Consider the following 9,337-nt stretch of genomic DNA (forward strand, 5'->3'; position numbering starts at 1 on the left):
GCCCTGAAGCATCAACCAACACTGACGGAGGCCCTGAAGCATCAATCAACACTGACGGAGGCCCTGAAGCATCAACCAACACTGACGGAGGCCCTGAGAGACTTTACTGTGACGGTGGGAACATTACTGTGACGGTGGGAACATTACTGTGACGGTGGGAACATTACTGTGACGGTGGGAACATTACCGTGACGGTGGGAGACCTTACTGTGGTCATGTGCACGTCACAGGTGGAGGTTGTGTGTGTGTGTTGAGTGTGACCTTAACTGTTAAGGCTGGTATAACACCCCCGCTCCTCCCCCGAGCCTGGGGCCCGTCCTAGTGGCCCGATCATCAATTCATAATTTCTCATAGGAAAATTCCCCCAAATAATCTTAAAATACAAGACCTCTAACTATAAAAGTACCAATTTCCTAACGCTGGAAATTGCTGGAAAGGTGGATGGGGGAGAAGACAACATGGGAATGTGATGGGGTAATAAGGGAGTGGATGGACGGGACTGGGAAGATCTGGACGTACAGGTTCCTCCTGGAGGCGAGTGGTCCCGGGGCAGGACTACTCCCAGGGTGAGCTCAACGCGGCAGTAGAAAGTGAGCACTCAGCATCGCTGCCAGGCGCGCGACCAGTCGTGAACCTTTCATTAGCTCTAACCGATAAACTAATTATTATATTATTTTCGCTTAAATTGCTATAAATAATGTTAACTTGAAGCTTCTGTGCAGCTAAGCATGTTGTATAAACAATTGCCATAGAAGGATATGAACCGCCGATTTTGTCGTTTTTAACGTGCTTGCCTCAGTATGACACTCTGGGCGCCTTAGAGGCCCTGCATCACTGACAGCTCTACTTCACCTCTTCTGATGACGTAAATGTTAAATATGCTCGGGGATAACACTGATTATATTAACGGTATAGCTAAAGGCAAATTCACATTCCACATTTCTCATTGTAATTCTGTAAATTACACAATCATGGTATGTCTGTCGTGAGTTAGGCAGTAATGTACCAGAAAGTAATGATGACCAAGCACTATCCCATGTTACTTAGGCGCCACTTGCGTATATATTAGAAAGTACGTCCATTCCTTAAGAGATTTTTTCTTATGATGAAGGATCTTAACATTTAAATTGCAAAATTTTACTGCGATTCATTTCCTCTAATATAGCAGCAATTGTTATGATATAGATTCACATTAAATATCAATTTCCAAGGGGGACTAAATTTAGCGCCCGCACGCAGGAAGGCTTCCAGGTGATGGAAGCCTTCTAGGTGGGGGAAGCTTTCCAGGTGGGGGAAGGCTTCCAGGTGATGGAAGCCTTCTAGGTGGGGGAAGGCTTCCAGGTTTGGAAGCCTTCTAGGTGGGGGAAGGCTTCCAGATGGGGAAGGCTTCTAGGTGGGGAAGCCTTCCAAGTGAGGAATCGCCTCATGTTGTGAGGTGAGCAACACAAGTGCAATCAATCTTGAAAGGTCCCCAAGCAAATATGTGACTGAAAACTCCACACCCCAGAAGTGACTCGAACCAGACAGCTAGGAACACAAGGAAGATAGTGAGGTGATATGAAATAACTATGCCCAAGATTACCATCAAGTGCCGTCGGGACGGTGGGGGAAATAGCCTCGGCTACAATTGTTTTTTGTATGGTCACGGTTGGTTTAGTGGTTAAGGTACCATGTACACCAGTTGCATTGTGCTCTTGGCTGTCTGGGTTCGAGTCACTTATGGGGATGGAGTTTTCAGTCGCATATATGCTTGGGGAACCATTCAAGCTTGTTTGCATATATATATTGTTACGGACTCGTCACCACCGTCCGAGTGTGGCCTAGTAATTTCAGCGCCATCTATGAGTCTGCACTCAAATTCCCCTGATATTGGACGCTACGTATACAACACCATCTATTGGTGGTGGCGAGACAGCAGCAAATGGCTCCAGTTTCCTGCCTTGGCTAGACAGAGGTCGTTGTTGATGACCTCTGGTGAAGTGGCGGATCAAGATCAGCACCACCTAGGTTATGCTGCGTGCATAATGTCAACTCCCCCAGTGAGTGAGTGTTATATCATGGTTTTCCCAGTACCGTCCATTTTAACTGATGACGTGTTATGTCCACAGAGGCGACTTCTGGAGGCAGCAGTACAGGAGGAAGCAGTTTACCTTGGGGATCCTACGTTCTCTTGACTTAGTCCTGGAAGACGACTAAGTAAGCTACCACTGATCTGAAGCAGTGTGTTGACTGCTGTTTACGTAGTATTGGAAAAGATCGGCGTACCCCGGGATTAGCTTAGGGGAGAAACGGTCGACAATGAGGTGCCTGCTGGGAAGCGCTGCTAGCCAGTCGCTAGAGGCTTCTGCCAGGGGTTCGCTACCCACCCTGTATTGGTCGTTTTGTGGCCCTGATCAGCATGTGGCTGAGGTCCTCTGCCAGCGAGTGGCTGAAAGTGGTCGTGGGTTATAGGCACCTCGTGATACTGTCAGTGGGCTGGCCCACGTAAAAGGTGAACTCGCCAGTGTTTCCCAGTACGGTTGGAAAAGGTACTGAGTGGGGGAAAGGCTGGAGTTGGCGAACACTGCATGTGAGCGCCAGGTGTCCCGAGTGAAAGAGACACCTATGTACATAAGGGAATAGAGTTTTATTCATCCCCCCCCCCTTATTTATTGCACTATATAGCCAAATCTTGAAAGCGTACTACCGACTTGGGGGTTGGATTCGACAAACAAGGTTCACTCATCAAAAACCCGGTTACTGATCCATAGTGACCGTAATATGTAATATAATTATATATATATATATATGTATGTTATAGTGATATAGTGATATAGTGATATAGTGATGTATGTATATATATGTATATATTATTAAATATGACCGAAAAAGTAAGATTAATAATTCTAACACGAATTTTCTCAATATTTCTTATGTTTCTTTTCATTGTCGATGGTAATTGAAAGATCAATTCTCCAAAATTCATTTTTTTATTTCTAGTCTGACGCGTTTCGTAATAACTTATTACATTTTCAAAGACTTTAGTTTACACACACACACAACTATAAGATTGTTGTGTGTAAGTAATAAGATTATATACTTCAAGACTCCGCACCAATATAGAAGCATCTGTGTAGCTCAGGACATCTATGCTTAATGTTTCGTTCGGGTCACCGACTTTCTCCATAGCAACAGAAACTGGTTCTGATTGGACTGGTATTAGGCTTGTAGCCTATCAACCACTAGAGGGTAATTACAATCGCCTATTGAAATTACCCTAGAGGGTAATTACAATAGTTTACTTGCCCAACAAGCAAGTATAATTATGGCCTCAAAGTAATTCAAGTCAAAACTGATGTCTTAGTAAAAACAGAGAAGCTGAGTGCATCTCTCAGCAAAGAGATACTTTGGTGCACAAAATGTCCAGTTTCTCAACCTCTTCTGTCTTGTGGCATCTCTCTGAAATACTTTACATGTCTCAAGGAACCCCTGCATAAAAAAGTATTATATAAAATATATTTTTAATTATCTAAAAAATTATTATATTTATTAATCATAGAAAGTCAACTATCTGTAAACACACACAAAAATTTGACAGTGTTAAAAAAAAGCACAAGATAAATCAATGGAATATGAACAAATATGTGGGTCAGAAATTTTTTATTTATGAAGCCAATTTAGATAATTAAAATTTGCTTCTTTAATTAAACCTGCGCTAGCGGGACCCTATAGTGACCTCTAGCGGAACCCTATAGTGACCTCTAGCGGAACCCTATAGTGACCTCTAGCGGAACCCTATAGTGACCTCTAGCGGAACCCTATAGTGACCTCTAGCGGAACCCTATAGTGACCTCTAGCGGAACCCTATAGTGACCTCTAGCGGAACCCTATAGTGACCTCTAGCGGAACCCTATAGTGACCTCTAGCGGAACCCTATAGTGACCTCTAGCGGAACCCTATAGTGACCTCTAGCGGAACCCTATAGTGACCTTTAGCGGAACCCTATAGTGACCTCTAGCGGAACCCTATAGTGACCTCTAGCAGCCAAGTGATCTCAAGAGGACCCTACTTTGTGAGGTCAAGGAACATGTGCATCAAGAGACCAGGATCATCAAAGAACTAAAGTGGCTGGAATGGTGTTCACAACTGAATAAACACACACCTCTCTTGGAGAGATGAGGCAGCAAATCCACAGGGCCAAAGGAAATAAAACACCATAAGCCCCACACCCTAAGGATCCTCAACAGGAAGCCGAAGTACTGGCAACCAAATTTGCTGGAAGAGCAGCCACTAATCAGCTTCCACCAATGTACTAGCAGTGCAGAAAGGAACAGAGGAAGAAGGGTGGCACAGAATCTTAACAGTACGTTCAGAAGCCTCTGACACTAATACCCCTTTCACACTGGATGAGCTCAATCGGTCTAAGAAGAACTCCAAAGATACATCCCCTGGAGACGACAAAATAACCAATAAAATTATTAGAAACCTCGTCCCAGAGGGAGACACTGCATAACTAAGGTTAATTAATTTACCTTGGACTTCTCAAACTAGACCTACAGCGTGGAATACGGCAGACATAGTGCCAATCCCAAAACCCAAAGATCCAGCTAATCCATCTCTCTCCAAAGTTGTGCAGCCAAGACGGCTGACAGAATGGCACTAAACAGACTTGAATGGAAAATGCTTAAACTGCACCAGGATATGTATGCCTGTAGAAAAGGGGATTGGCACAGTGGAATGTATTACAACTCTGTTAGCCCACCTGAATAACAGACCAGGAATACTCATATTCCTGGACCTTGAGAAAGCCTTTTAACTGGCTAGCGCCTCAGCTATTTTCTGCTGCCTCATCGACAAAGAGGTCAAGAGCAACCTGCTCTCCTGGACCAAAAACAGAGAAGCAAGAGTGAAACTTCATGGCACAGTCTCTGAAAACAAAAGACTTGAAAATGGTACACCGCAAGGAGGCATTTTCAGCCCCCTTCTCTTCAACTGTTTAATGGAAAGAATAATGAGGCTGAAACTACCACAACACTGCAGGCTGCTAAACTATGCGGACGACTTTGTCACCATCATCATAAAACGAAGGGATGCAGCGCGCCTTGCAGCCAAATGCTTAGACTGCCTCAGTGAAGAGGCAAAGCAGATTGGTATCAAACTCAACCCCACCAAGACAAAAGCCATGCTCATAAAAATAGTGAAGCCTAACTAATAACTCAAAGTACAGGGTTAACCAATTGAATGGGTGGACACTTTTTACTATCTAGGAATAATCCTGGACACAAAAATTTTAATGGTGAGGTCACTTACGAGAGAGAGAGAGAGAGAGAAAACTGTGGCCCAGACGGCAATCCTCAGGTCGCTAACCTCCCTCTCCGGAAGAGCAAATCAGCAAGTCTGTTTTGCACGTACTATGTACAGGCAGTCAGATCAGTGATCGACTATGCCGCACCTGCACTTATAAGTCTATCACAACAACAGTGAAAAAAACTTGAAGTTGCCCAGAACAATGCTATGAGAGCTGCCCTTGGAGCCCCTATGTAGACCAGGCTTGAAACTCTAGACTGGAAACGGGTTTGCCCTCTCTTCAAGAAAGAATATCTCAAATAACAGCAACGATTATCAGTGAGATAATTGTTTCCCCTGATCCAGTCCTAGTACGACATGCCTTGTAGGGTAAACGAAGCTCAAAAGGACGACACGATCGTACAACAGGAACAAGGAAGAAGCAGCAGAGATAACGATAGCCCCCTGTGACCAACGTTTATGAGAAAGGAACGGCGACGATTAAGGTTAGTCTAGTGGCAGTAAAAAAGAAGCCGAAAAGGTTAAATTTAAATTTAAATTTTGCCCCGAGGGGCGCGAAAAGGTGTACCCTCGTGGTGATGAGGTGCAGGGGCAGCGTTGTGAATTCTGAGGTCGGTACACAGATCAAGGAATACCTCAAAAAGTTGGACAAGAAAACTGCAGCTCTAGAAAAGTTAGCTATGGCAAAGAGATGAGGTGTAGCAGGGAAGGGAATGGAACTATCAGAAGAAAGCGCCAAGCCATTACTACTATATAGCACTGGGAAGGGGTCAGGATAAGGATTTGTGATGGGACTGGGGGAAGGAACCACTTGGACGGTCGGGGTTTGAACGCCTATCTGCATGAATCGAGCCCGTCCCTTTACCGACCAGCTTAAGTGGCTGGGTAGGTACGACGTCAAGTAAAGTGGGGAGTGAAACGGAGGGGAATGAAAGTAAGGAAAAGAGATGAGGGGTAAACAATAACAATGGGCGTACCATTGATGTAAGAGTCTGAGGAGAAGGAACTATCCACTTATGATGGCAGTACTTAACTCAATGTGGTGGAAAATGTTGAAACAAAAGCTAAGGAGAAATGGCTTACACAAATCAAAGGTAAAGACATAGTTAACAAATCATTACCACTGACTGTAGTGGGTGCACAAGTGTTGAGCAAGACAGACTTGAACGGTTGAAGTCTGTATCCAAGAGGATATTGTTTCTCAGTGATACTAGAAGCAGCAAATTTAAATGACTGAAAACTCGTCATGGAAGAAAATAGAGGAAATAATTACTACATCTTGGATCCATTTCCCCATGGTGGTGTTAATTGCTTCTTTGGATAAACAATACATTCTTGATTGACATCATACTTTGTAACATTAGAACATAAGGATCTCATATGTGCTCTCTTATTGTATACTTTAACATTCATTGTACGTTTTTTCCGCGTTTAGAAGTGAGAGAATTAATTCATGAGATCCTCCGCCTCTCATTAATCTACTCGCCGAAGCTACATGTATCTCTGAAATTCTATCACTAATGTTGAACGTCTATCACCGATAATGGGAAGACAAAGTAAGCTGACTTCCATCCTCATTATCTCATTATTAATATGATTAATAGTTCTGTACTGCATGAATTTGTGAGCCCCTTAAGGGACCTTAAATAGACGAGGGAAGAAATAGCCTAAGCTATTATATCGTTTTGAGATGTATTTCATTTGTTGTTGTTGTTAAAGATTCGCTACCTGGAACAAAAAGTTCAAAGTAACACGGGCCATGGTGAGCCCGTAGATAGTTATATATTTCATTACCACAATAAACTTACATGAAATTGTCAAGGGAAAATGAAACGCGCACAGTTTTTCATCATTAATGGTTAAAATATCATTACGCTGAAAAAATCAGGTAATATTTGTTTCTATGTAGACGACCAATGGCCGGTGTGTGATTGATTTTGTATGTGTTTCACCTCTGCACCTCTCATCATCTACGCTCACTACCACCCCCCTACCAGTATCTACTACCACAGTCATCACTCTCACCATCCTTCATGTCATGACCACAACCACCATGGCCATTTCAACTATCACTCCAACATCTGCCAATCACCGCCACAACTACCATCACATAATAAACACTATTACCGCCACCATTACCACAGTCACAGTCCCGCTCCTGTGCCAGGTAAGTCCACTGCGGGCTCACCATAGCCCGTGCTACTTGCAACTTTTTGTTCCCAGTAGCTGAATCTTAAACAACAACAGCAACCACCATTACCACCACCAATATTACAGTACCCAGCATCACCAGCCACCCCCTGCCACCATCACCACCACCATCCCATCCAAGCACCGGCCTCTCCTTCACCTTGTCCTCAGTAACCTGTTCGTGACGACACGCGCATGAGGAAATATAAGGGTGGCGGAGGTGGTCCTGGGAGAGGTCCCTGCACAACATCACCACCACTCAAGATAACCATTTCTGGCTTAACAGTGATCTCAAGCCGTACGAAAACACATTAAATCAAACTCCTTTATTCATGATCTCTAGTTATAATGACATTATTAAACTGATAATGTTTAAAACATAATTGTTATCGAACACCGGGCAGCGGGCCTGTAGGCTGGTCCCGTCAAAATCCACTCCCTCTCGCCCATGTACCTGTCCAATCTGTTCTTGAAACCTTCTACAGTTATTGTCTCAGTAATGATAGCTGGCAGCCCATTATATCCATCAGCAACCCTAATGCCAAACAATGAAGTCACAATATCCTTCCTGATCGCGAAATACCATGGGTTAGATTCCCGCACCAGCAAACAGTTGGGCAAGTTTCTTTTGACTTGATGCTGCTTCTGTTCATTTAGTAGTAATAGGTATCTGTAGGTATCTGTGAGGTAGGCAACTGTTGTGGGGTGCATTCACAACACTGTGAATTGTGAATCAGTAGTTGTCCTAACCTTCATCAGACTAACAGGCTTCCTGTCCCCGATAATGGGAAAGGAAATATATAACACATTAGAAAACTGGATATAGAGAACAGGATCGGATCTAATCGTTTTTGAGCACTTGGCCATAAGAGGTAAATGTGGCCCCACCCTTTAGTCAGTGTGGTATTCAAAGGCTCCACACATACGAGTATACAGCTTATATCATAATAATGTCTAATGATTACTTATCAAGGTTACATTATCCATAGTTTTGCAGAAGAATACATTGAGGCCATATTCCTATACTTATGTAAGAACAAAAAAGCTGGTGGGCCCCCCTGGTGCTTGTGGGCCCCCTGGTGATGGTGGGGCTCCCTGGTGCTGGTGGGCCCCCTGGTGCTGGTGGGCCCCCCTGGTGCTGGTGGGGCCCCCTGGTGCTGGTGAGCCCCCTGGTGCTGGTGAGCCCCTAATGTCAGTGGGCTATAGACCACGGCCTACTTGGACCATTGGGTAATCCGGCCCTGTTAGAGAGATTATTCAACTAACATAACCTATGCAATATTCTCTCTGCACCTTAATTATCTCCCACACACAAAACAGTAAATGTCAAGGTGACCCTAGAGGTCAGAACGCTCTCAAGGGCATCTCTCAGTAAAAGTATTTCCTGAATAACAGAATATTTCCAGCTAGGGCATTGTATCATTTCCTGCTTGTAGTGCACAGTTGTGTACGCTGTGAGTACATTATTATCACAGACCATTAACCCTGTACTTGTGTCGGACTAACCGGGCTGTGGTGGGTATGTGGGCCTGCGGGCCGCTCCAAGCAACAGCCTGGTGGACCAAACTCTCACAAGTCAAGTCTGGCCTCGGGCCGGGCTTAATTAGAAAACAGCAGTCTGTTTACTGGTTGTTATTTAACTTAAGTTAGTTGTAAATGATAATGTAAAAATAGCCACTGAGAACTGATGAGTTGGCCAAGACTTTTGCTCGTAAAGAGGGAATTGATTACCAACTTGGACTGCCTTTGAGCAGCCTGAGGGCAGCAATATCCCAGGAACATCAACTAAATTTCGGAGACTTGAGGCAAAGTTAAATTCACACCAGTTACTCCATCTATCATCATTGTTTTATGCAAAAAG

This window comes from Procambarus clarkii, chromosome 51 (assembly GCF_040958095.1).
Source record: "Procambarus clarkii isolate CNS0578487 chromosome 51, FALCON_Pclarkii_2.0, whole genome shotgun sequence".
Lineage (NCBI taxonomy): Eukaryota > Metazoa > Arthropoda > Malacostraca > Decapoda > Cambaridae > Procambarus > Procambarus clarkii.